This window comes from Humulus lupulus, chromosome 5 (assembly GCF_963169125.1).
Source record: "Humulus lupulus chromosome 5, drHumLupu1.1, whole genome shotgun sequence".
NCBI lineage: Eukaryota > Viridiplantae > Streptophyta > Magnoliopsida > Rosales > Cannabaceae > Humulus > Humulus lupulus.
The window spans coordinates 128,780,834-128,793,014 of record NC_084797.1 but is presented as its reverse complement, the minus strand read 5'-3'; positions in this window follow the sequence as shown (position 1 = coordinate 128,793,014).

The window sequence follows — 12,181 nt, the reverse complement described above, 5'->3', positions numbered from 1 at the left end:
GGGTACTTAGAGTATTTTTCAAAATTTTGTTATTTTGTTAAATCAAACCAAAGTGCTATGCTAAGTTCGGTCATGCGAACAAGATATTATAATAAAATAAACAGATGTTATAATATAAAACAAATTACTTTACACCGCGAGCAGTATTGCTCGGATGTAATTGTCTGATTAAAAGGAAAATAGCTGTCCGCGCAGCAATAAAAAATTAGTGTCTTTACATCAGGACCAGGAGGTCGTGTAATTAAACTATTAAAAGAAAAAAGGGGAAAAGACTAAGGGGCTAGAGGATCTTGAGGAACGTCTTGGTCGACAGCTGTGCCAGCTTCATTGTCTGCACCATCTATCCCTGTTGCCAGAGAAATCTTCGGGGAAGCAGGTACTTTTGCCATCTCTTCTTCCTCCAGGAGAATGGCACACTGAGACATTATAGTCCGCCTCAGGCATTCTGGCAGATAGTTGAAGTTAGCCTCCCGGTTGTGCTTCCAGAACTCGTAGAAGCAAAGATGAGTGGCTTCCTTGTACTTCTCCAAGTTCTTGGCTTCAGCTTCCTCAAGCTCCTTCACACGCTTCTCCAGCTCCTTCGTCTCCTTCCTGCTCGCAATCAAATCAAGCTCGAGCTGTACAGACTGCTAGTAGTTGAGTTTGGCGCTTTCCCTGAACTTTTCTTTGTCTTCGTTGGATTTCTTCAGGCCATCCTGAACCTTCAGCAGCTCCTCGATCAGAGTGGCTTTTTGCTCGAGTAGTTCCTCTTTCTACTTAGACAGCTCCATATTCTTGTCAAGCAACTCGCCGTTCTATTTAGTTAGCTCGTTGTTCCTCTCGAGCAACTCAGAGTTTTTCTCTTCGAGTGCTTTCTTAGCCTCGGCGAGCCTGGTGTCAAAATTTTTGGCCCAAGACACCATCGCTCCAGCACGGCGCCAACCAGCGATCATGGTCAGTAGTCCCTGTAATCAAATAAAAAAGGATAAAGTGATGGCAGCGAATCGAAAATAAATTATCCAGCATCAGGAAGTGACTTACGCTAACTATCTCATTCAGCCCTCGGTTGAGTGTTTGGTCAGGCTCCATGGAAATGGTTTCAATAATAGCCTTCTGACCGCATTTATGTTTGGAGAGATTGTATATCCTCTCCCTGGCTGAGCTGGCCATGATGCTGGACAGGGAGCCTTCGGGCTGATTACGCTGCATTTGGCTGCTAGGGGCCTGAGGAGTAGGCTGTTGGTCGACGAGTGTTTGAGGATTAGAATGTTGGTCGACCAGAGGAGTTGAGGCCAGCTGCTCGAGTGGTTATGGAGGTGATGTGTTCTCCTTCGAAGGGACGGTGGCTGGAGGGTCATCGGTTCTGGCCTTCTTTGAGGTGGTTTTACTGCTCTCCCCTCGAGCCCTCTTGCTGTCCTTTTTCTTGCCAGAAGATGCGGCAGCAGCTTTATAATGCTCGAACACGTCCTCAGAGTCCATATCTGCACAAAAGGAAACAACACGAGCAGTGAGACAAGGTATTTATATGGGGCTAAAAATGAAAGTGAAGATATTATAAGTAAAGTACCCCCGCTACAACTACTGGTCTCTACATTACTTACTGCCTGGAAGAAATCTGAACTTAAGATTGGAGTATACTTAAAGTTGTCATCCCTGTCAAATAGATGACTGGGAATTGGAAAACTATCTAAAAGTGAAAGATCAGTACCATTCTCATCGGAAGACTCGTCGATGGGAGCGAGGGGTTCAGTAGCCTTCTTTTTTCCTTTTCCCTTTGGGGCAGGGGGAGCAGTAGCCCGCGGAGTGCTGGAAGGTTCCCTGATTATTACTCCATTAGCACTCCTCATAATAGGTTGTTCCACGGCTGGGTGCTCCTCGGGAACCTCTCTGCCAGTGGCACTCCCCGCTTTTGACTCCCTCACATCCTGATGAGGGGGCAAAAGGCCGACCAGCCTAAGGTTAGCCTCTGTGACCAGATGCTTAACGCTTGTTTCCACGTCCGTCATACTGGCCAAGAGGGCTGATCTTAACTCCATGTCTGGAGTGGGGTCTGGTCGCAACCATGGGCCTGAAAGGCACTAAAAATCTAAGAAAATGTAGAGAAAAAATTAAAGAAAAACTGACAACTAGTGGTACAAAGTCATTACCTCCTTGCGTGAAGGCCAGGTTGTTCGCGACCATGTCGGTCATGAGGAAGTACTCCTGGTGATACCTCCTCACATTCGATATATGGGTGGTGTCGGTTAGGAAGGTGCGCCCAGTTTCCTGATGACAGAAATGAAAGAACCCCGTACCCTCTTGGTTGGGGTTAGACTTGAGGTCAAACAAGTAATTAACCTCATGGGGTGTTGGCATAGACCATTTTTTGCGGCTATATAGGATATAGAGTGCGGCGACCATTCTATACCTGTTGGGGGTTATTTGGAAAGGGGCGACCCCAAAGTAGTTGACTACCCCTTAGAAGAATCGATGAAGAGGCAAGGTAGCCCCTGCCTCAATATGGTATCTCGACCAGGCGCTGAAGGTGCCTCCGGGCAAGTTCGCCCGTTGGTCTTGGTTGGGTCGAACTAATGTCACCCCCGGGAGTCCATATTTTCTAATGTAGTTGGCGATCATCCTGATCGTCACCCGGCTTTCAGAGACAACATACCATTCAACATCTGGTTGAATGGAATTTCGGGGCTGAGCATGAGTTTGGATATTGGGGTCAGGAGTATTTTCTGCTCGACCACTGGTCGAGGGAATTTCAGCCCGAGGAGCAGGCTAATTTGAAGGATTAGGAGTTTTCTTTTTCTGGGTTGTAGTTTTTTCTAAAGCCATATTTTGAATAAGAGTAGATGGAGTGTTTGTAGTGGCACGAGAAAAAGGGATGTCAGGTATTAGCGATGATGGTTGCTCCTCGACCTCAAGTAGCTGAGCCAATAAGTCGTCGTCGATGGGCCTTTCTCCTCCCCACGGATCTTGCATGAAAGTTGCGAACAGAGAAAGGGGGAGATAAGATGTAAAGCTTAAAAGCCTGTGTTGAAAGTTGGAATAACGTTGCTCGCGTACACGACCAGCAGCATTCTAACAGAAACACTAAGTTCTATACGAGCAGTTTGAAAAGCAGATTGAAAAGCGGAAGTAAAAAGTTTTTGGGAAAAACTTTTTCGACTACGAAGGGGCGGAAAAAACCCAGTTTTTCACCTAGCTTAAAAATAGAATTTTTACTTTGATTTTACACCCTAAATCTACAATCTCGACTACCAAACTGGCTCCTAACTCCTACGGAAAAATATTTCACTACTCTATTAATCATCTATCAACATGCAAACATTCCCCATACATTTTCAGCTAAGAACACGAAAGGGTTCAGAGATGAAGGCAAGCATGAAGCGGTTAAATATGGTAACTTAAAAAACAAGAAAGTTCATAAAACTTACTCAGGTAAGGAGTAAAGTCCGAAGGTGAAAGCTTTAAACGTCCGCGTGTAGATGTTTGAAAATTTCTGGTCTCTGGATCACGAGTTCCTCAATGTTCTTCAGGAAGGCAAAAGTATGTAAAATGTGAAAAATGATTCTGAAGGGTCATTTATACTAGCCGAGGAGCAGTTACCAAGATAATCATTAAAGGTAATTTTTCAAGGAGTGGGGAAGCGTGATAGCCATCGGACACATTCTTGGGAAACTGAAAGGACCTGATTAGACATGATTGGTCACGTTTTCAAGAAGGCATGGGAGGTTCTAGCAGATTTCGTGGGGTATTCGAAGAGTCGGTTTCCTCAGCTTACTTATTGCTGGTCGCAATAAGTAAACTTGGGGGGCAAATGTTTACCCAAAAATGGTTTTTGATGACGTGACAAAGATTATTTACACATGGATTGACACGTGGCAGAATTAAAGGGCAAAGGTGTTGTTCGACTATCGACCAGAAGTGCGCCTCATCGTCAGTGTTAATTTTTTATACGACCAGGCTGGTCGTGAAGCCCGATTTATTTCCTTCTTAAGTTATAATCTAATATTAACTGCATTTGAATATTTCCTCATAATGATCCTTGATACACGATTGTTAAGGAAAGATAGGACACGTTTGCATGTGTAACCCTCCTTGAGCCTATATATATGTATGATATAGCTCAAGGAATGGACTTTTGATTCATGAGCTTTTTTGGCTTAAGATTGAGAGAAAAGGAGCTAAAGTGACTTGTTACCATCTAATTTTATTATGTCTACGGTTTGTGAAACTCAAGAACCCTAGTTCTTTGATCACGACTTTAAGATTCAATAATAACAATATCACTAAGTGGACGTAGGTCATTACCAATCACTGGGGCCGAACCACTATAATTCCTTGGTGTTTTTTCCTTTCCATTAGATTATCTTTTCAAGTGTCGTTCTATATCCTGTCGTATTCTTGACTCCGTGTCGTTGGCTAATTCGAGGGTCAACAAAGAGAAATAGCAATTAATACACTTCCTAAGAGAGAATCAAGATGTTTTCCATGGACTCATTTGGATATGGTTAGGATTGATCCCAACATAATAAGCCATACATTAAACATAGAAAAAAAACTTCCCCCCAAAACAACAGAAAAGAAGGCTCCTAGATGACGAGAGGAAAAAAGCCCTGAGGACAAGGTCGATAGATTAAAAGAGAATCATTTTATAAGAGATGCCTTCTACCCTGATTTGATTGCGAATTCAGTCCTAGTACCTATACTGAATGGAAATGGAGAACAAGTATAGATTATTCATATCTAAATAAGGCGTACCTGAAAGATTTTTTTCCACTGCCTCAGATCGACCAGCTTGTAGATGCAACTGCGGGACATGATGTCTTGTCATTCATGGATGCTTATTCTGGATATAACTAGATAGCAATGCATGCTCCCCATCAAGAACTTATGATCTTTATGACGAATAAAGGCCTATATTGCCACAATGTAATGCGATTCGAGCTCAAAAATGCAAGAGCTACATATCAAAGGTTGGTAAATCATATGTTTGCTGAGGAAAGGAATAACATGGAAGTGTATGTGGATAATATGCTAGTAAAATCCAAACACAGTGATAACCATGTCGATGACCTCGTCGAGTGTTTTACCATACTTCGAAAGTATAACATGAAACTTAACCCACAAAAATGCTCATTCAGGGTATCTTCAGGAAAAAATTTAGGGTTCATAGTGAATGCTCGGGGCATTGAAGCGAATCCAGAAAAAATTAAGGCTTTAAATGAAATTCCCTCACCTCGAAAGAATAAAGATGTTTAGAGTTTGACTAGGCAAATGACCTCTCTAAATAGGTTCATCTCAAAGTCCATTGACAAGTGTTTACCCTTTTTAAACCTTTTAAGAGGGGGCAAGAAATTTATGTGGATGGAGGAGTGTGAGTTAGCCTTTCAAGCTTTAAAAAAGTACCTCGCCGAACCACCTATCCTGTCTAAAACCATGCTGGGAGAAATATTGTACTTATACCTCACTGCAATTGAGCAAGCCATCTGTGCGACGCTAGTTTGGGAGGATAAAAAGGTACAAAGGCTAGTCTAATATCTCAGTAACTAACTCTTGGGAGCTGAGTCCCGGTACCCTCTTATGGAGATGCTCGCGCTATGCCCCGTACTCTCGTCTTGAAAAATGTGGCCCTACTTCTAGGCGCACCCAATAAAGGTGCTGACTGGTCAGCCATTGAGGCAAATATTGTCGAAACCCAAGTCGTCTGATCGACTATTGAAGTGGGTAGTCGAGCTCGGGCAATTCAAAATTACATATCATCCAAGGACTACTATAAAAGGATAGGTGCTAGCCAATTTCATAGTAGAATACGCTGGAATATCCAACAAGGAAGTTATAACCCCAACTCGGGAGATATGGAGACTTTACGTCGATGGATCCTCCAATGAGAATGGATCGGGGGCAGGTACTATACTCAACACCCCATCAGGACATAGATTTCATTCAGTGTTGAGATTTGGATTCGATGCATCCAACAACAGGGCTGAATATGAAGCACTACTAGCTGGACTCCAGTTGACCACTGAGTTAAAAGCTAAAGCCATACATTGTTATAGTGATTCGCAACTTGTGGTAAACAAGGTTCTATGAGAGTACCAAGATCGAGGAACGAAAATGGTGGCATACCTGGACAAGGTAAAAACAACATTCAACAAATTCAAATTTTATACAATCAAACAAGCCCAAGAGAACGGAATTCAAATGTCGATTCCTTAGCTCGACTTGCAACAACTAGGGAGGCCAACACACTCAATGTGGCCCCAATAGAGTTTTTACCACAACCAAGTATCACTGAGCTATAAGCCAACAAGGTTGACATGATTGATGCACAACCCACATGGATGACACCTATAATTGATTACCTCCAAACTAGCCCTCCTAAATGACTGGAATAAAGCTTGAAAGTTGATGTATCAAATACCAAGATATACTATCTTAGACAGAAAGTTGTATCGAAAGAGATATTCCATGCCTTTATTGTGATGTGTAACTCCGCCTGAAGAAAAAAGAATCCTTGAAGAAATTCATGAAGAATTATGCGGGGATCACACTGGGGGACACAGTTTCTCCAAAAAATTATTAAGGCAAGGGTACTTCTGGCCTACACTAAAGGCGGACACGCTTGAGTATATAAAGCGTTGTGACAAGTCTCAACGGTTCGCGTCGATACCATGATCTCCACCAACCCACCTCATCATGATGAGCTCCCTATGGCCATTTTCAGTATGGGGGATAGACCTTAGGATCATTCCCAACGGGAAAAGGTGGAGTTAAGTACGCAGTTGTGGCAGTGGACTATTTCACCAAATGGACTGAGGCTGAACCTCTAGCCACTATCACTTCAAAAAAAGTCCTTGATTTGTGGTAAGAAATATAATATGTCAATATGGGGTACCAAGGAAGATAGTTTCAGATAACGGGACCCAATTCGACAATGAACTGTTCACTCAGTCTTATAAAAGGAAAGGGATAATAAAAGCTTCACCTTGTAGCGTCCCAAAATTGTTAATAAGGCTTAGTGCCTTGATTAGCAAGCCGGGATGGAAATATTTGATTTAATTATGTTAATATGTGAATTAAATGATTATATGATTAGAAATGCATGTTTAGGTGAATTAAATATGCATGTGAGCCCCATTTGAATAACAGGGGCATATTTATAATTTTAGCTCGTTGAGGGCATAAATGCAATATATATGTATGTTGTGCTTGATACCACAAGATTGTGGTGATATATTTGTAGTGTGCGATCCGAGACAGTCCTAGGTAGCAGAATAGCTAAGTAGTCACAACACGGTCGAATACTCGGCTCGGAGTGAGCCTAGGGGTATTTTGGGAACATAGTTGGTGTTCAGGATTTACCAGGAAACAAGTAGCGATTTAGCAATTATTTAAGTATATCGGGATTAAATGGGGATTTATAGGAACACTCAAGGAAATAGAGAGATGTGGCAAATGACGAAATTACCTTGGGGGCGTTAAAGGGCAAGTGTTGATCTAAGGGGCATTTTTGTCATTGTGAGGCAAGAGATAGTTTTGGGACTTAGGCAGCTGAGGATAGAGTTAACCTATACTCTAGAACTAAGGAAAGACAAAAAATCAGAAACTCTCAGCACTCCCTTTCTCTCTCACGGCTCTCTCTCCCTCTCATTGGTGTATTGTAAGAATTGATGTGCTCTTGAGGAAATTTGACTAAAAAACTGAAGAATTAGAGACTTGTAATGCTTGAGGATTAGCTCAAGGTTGAAGTTATCACAAAGGTAAGGGTTTTAAGTTATGGTTTTCTGATTGAATTCTCTTGTATCCATAAGCTTGCATGAAGGTTGAACTCTAAGATTTGGTTTTGAGTTTTGACGAGCTTGTAGTATAATTTCTGGGTTGTTGTGATACTTGGGTTATGTGGATGAGGTTTCTAGACTTGATTCTAGGTTTAAATGTTCTTTGGGGTGTGAATTAGTGATTTAGGCTTGGGGAAAACGCAGTAGAAACGCATGGTTTCTGGGTTTTTGGAGCTTGAGTCGCGGCCCGTGACCCGTGTGTGTGAAGAAGCCTGGGGAGCCTCTGAGATTTCCAAGGCACCGCAACGTAGAGCATGGCACGCTGCGGCCCATGTCCTGCAGCAGAGAGAGCCCGTAGAGCAGGGCATGGCCCTATTATTTGTGTTTAATATGTGTGAATATATGTGAATGCTATGTTGTGTTGTGCATGCTTATGAACGCACGGCGAGGGCCGAGAATGGCAAAGACTAGGAACAATGAAGGGCTAGGATTGACGTTAAGCACGCTGAGTGTAGGCCACTAGGGCAAGACCCTCTAGGGTACAGTACCCACCCACTCGGTGAAAACTGCGAACCTAGTGCCTGGTAAAGCACCTAGGTCAACGTAGGCCGCTATGTGTTTAATTTGTTGATTATTTTGTTGTATATTATTATTTTGATATGTGATTTGTTGTGCGTTGAGTTTTCTTGTTAGGCTTCAACTCACTGGTGTTCTATGGTGCAGGTAAGGGAAAGAGAAAGGTCGACCAACCATGAGTTGGAGGGCGTGGAGCGGCGTGTACATGTTCGGCATACCTAGCTGCCATGGCCAGGGTTATTTTGGGAAAATGGGTTGTAATGATTTGTTTTGTCGCTTAGGTCAACTGTATCTATAATTTTTGAGTTGTAATACATTTTCTAAACAGTATATTGGGATCCTAAATGTATAACTTTTATGATTTTAATAAATGTCAGATCTTTATATCCAATGTCGTCATTTGAGTCATTATTTCAATTTAACCACACCTTTTAACCTAAAACCTCAATTAGCGAGCTAATGGCACATTTATAAACCACATGGTAATGGCTCTAAGGTAGTAGGGCATTACAACTTGGTATCAGAGCGTGCCAAGGTTTATGGTTCCTGGAGATCGACCGAACATTTACGCTCGCTGTCAGTGACAAGCTCGACTCAGGGTTGGTCGGTATTTAATGAATTATATGCTTAATTGCAAGTTTAAGTTGCCTTGTTTGCCTGAATGTACAGATAGAACATGATGAATGTGTTTATATATGCATCATGTTAGGGCATGGCCCCCTTGACTGTTATATGTTATGTGTGATGTGTTGATCTATTGATTGTGACTGAGTGATGGGATTGGGAGGTGGTTTTTTTTGGATGTTGTTATCATGCCTAATGTGTGGCATCATTGATTGCAGGCATATTGCAGTTATGCCTCGGCGATCGATCAGACTCAACAGAAATAGGGCCAAAGATGACAACGAGGGTCAGGACCCTCCACCTGCCCCACTGAATTGGCAACAGTTGTTTGCCAAAATGGAAGTCAGACTTCAATGAACAGAAGATGAGCTCCGAGAGTTAAGGTAACAGGCCCCTCCTCGGGGTATTGGGCTACAAATTCCACCAGCTGTGGCACCTGTGCCAGCCCAGCCTGTGATGGAAAACAGGTGGGAGCCCTTGTATGAGAGGTTTAAGAAGCAGCATCCTCCCACCTTTGAGAGGGGCCCAGACTCACTGCTGGCAGAGCAGTGGAAGAATATGAATTCTTCCATCCTAGATTTCATAAGGGTCGAAAGGAATGAGAGAGTAGCCTGTGCCAACTACATGTCAAGAGAAGACGCCTGCATCTGGTGGGACGTTGTGTCACAGAGGAGGGATGTGACATTTATGACTTGGGTAGAATTCAAAGGCATCTTCAATGAGAAATATTATAGTGTTGCAGTATGAGCTGCAAAGGTGGACAAGTTTGTTAATCTGACTCTAACCATATGATGGTTACATAATATTCCCTGAAGTTTGACCATTAATAAAAGTTCGCACTAGACTTGGTGCCTACTGATATGGCACGGAGGGATCAGTTTGTGCGGGAATTGAATGTTATGATCGCCTGTGATGTCATGATAACACTAGATCCGAGAACTACCACCTATGCGTAGGTAGTGGAGAAGGCCCTTACTACTAAGGGGGTTGAGGATTAGATATGGAGAGAGGGCACCACTAGACGTGATGCTCGGAGGAAGGTGCCTCCTTTCACTAGATCTAGTCGGGGTAGTGGCCCCAGTGAGCAGAAGAGAAAGACCCCAGATTCTTTTGTTCCTCTAGGTTCAGATGGGAGGGCATGGGGTGCTTTTAGTGGCCGTCAAGGTAGGGGAGATAGCTGGAGGAGTTTCCCAGTGTGTCCTCGGTGCAGGCGACGACATCAGGGAGAGTGCAGAATCATAGCCTAATTTACTTGTGGGATTATTAGTCATCTATGGAAGGACTGCCTACAAGCCAAGAAAGAATAACCGAGGCAGAGCGACAGCCTCACTCCAGCTAGAGTATTTACCTTGACCTAGACTAAGGCTGAGGCTAGTCCCTTGGTCATGACAGATTGGATTACTAGTGTCGGTTCTTCATTTACTGCATTGATTGATTCAGGGGCTACTCATTCGTTTGTATCTTCTAGAGTGATAGATCGTCTATGTAGGCCATGTGATATGTATGTTAGGGGATTCAGGACTTTGTTGCCAACTAGGGAACTAGTAGTCTCTAGGAGATGGGTTAGAGTATTTTCAGTAGAGGTAGACAGTACGGAGTTGTCTATAGATCTGATTGAGCTGTCAATGGATGACTTTGATATGATTCTAGGGATGGATTGGTTATCAATGTACGGGGCAACGATAGAATGCAAGCGGAGAACGGTGACCTTTGAACCGGAAGGGGAGGTATCCTTTGTATTTGTGGGGACAGTGAGTGGACCACGAGTACCTATGATTTTGGCACTGAAGGCTAGAGACCTAGTGCAACAGGGTTGCATAAGATTCCTAGCAAACATAGTGGATACTTCTAGGATTATTTCGGTTGGACCAAATGAGACCAGATTAGTATGCGAGTTTCCTGATGTATTCCCAGCATACCTGCCAGGGTTACCACCACACCGAGAGATCGAGTTCATCATAGAGTTGGCGTCGGGGGCGGAGCCAGTATCTAGGACACCTTATAGAATGGCTCCAGCAAAGTTGAGGGAACTGAAGATTCAGTTGCAGGAGATACTGAACATAGGATTCATCAAATCGAGTTTTTCGCCATAGGGTGCTCCAATGTTGTTCGTCAAGAAGAAGGATGGATCCTTAAGGATGTTCATTAACTACAGAGAGATGAATAAGTTGACCTTTAAGAATAAGTACCGACTACCTAGGATCGGCGACTTGTTTGACCAGCTATAGGGGAAGACGTTGTTCTCCAAGATTGACCTTCAGTCCAGCTACCACCAGTTAAGGATTATAGAGGAGGACATACCAAAGACCGTATTCCACACGAGGTATGGACATTATGAATTCCTTGTTATGTCCTTTGAATTAACCAATGCGCCAACAGCCTTTATGGACTTGATGAATAGGGTCTTCGGGGATTATTTGGAAAAGTTTGTGATCGTATTCATCGACGACATACTGGTGTACTCCCAGTCAGAGATAGAGCACGAGCAGCATCTTTTCCTGGTAATATAGTGGTTGAGAGAGGATAGGTTATATGCTAAGTTTAGCAAATGTGAGTTTTGGTTACCCCATGTAACATTTCTGGGCCATATTGTCAGCAAGGATGGGATTCTGGTGGACCCAAGCAAGATTGAGGCAGTGAGAGATTGGCCCAGGCGAGCAGTGTACCAGAGGTTAGTGGTTTCTTGGGATTAGAAGGGTACTATCAGCGATTTCTTGAAGGATTCTCCAGAATAGCGACACCATTGACTAAACTGACACGTAAGAAGACCAAGTATGCCTGGACAGATATATGTGACAACAACTTCAAGGAGTTGTCAGACAATGAGAAATTTGTAGTCTACTACAATGCTTCTAGACAGGGTTTGGGGTGTGTACTGATGCACGCTGGAAAGGTGATAGCTTACGTATCGAGACAGCTGAAGGAGTATGAGGAGAGGTATCCCACACACGATCTAGAATTGGCAGCGATGGTATTCTCATTGAAGGTTTGAAGGCATTATTTGTATGGCGAGAAATGCGAAATATACATCGACCATAAGAGTTTGAAGTATTTCTTTACTCAGAAGGATCTGAATATGCGCCAGAGACGTTGGCTGGAATTGGTAAAGGACTACGATTGTGACATTCTATACCATCCTGGGAAGGCCAATGTGGTGGCCGATCCATTGAGTCGGAAGGGCCCCGGGCAGTTATTTAGTTCAAGGCAGATATCGGAGAGGTTAGCTAAAGAGA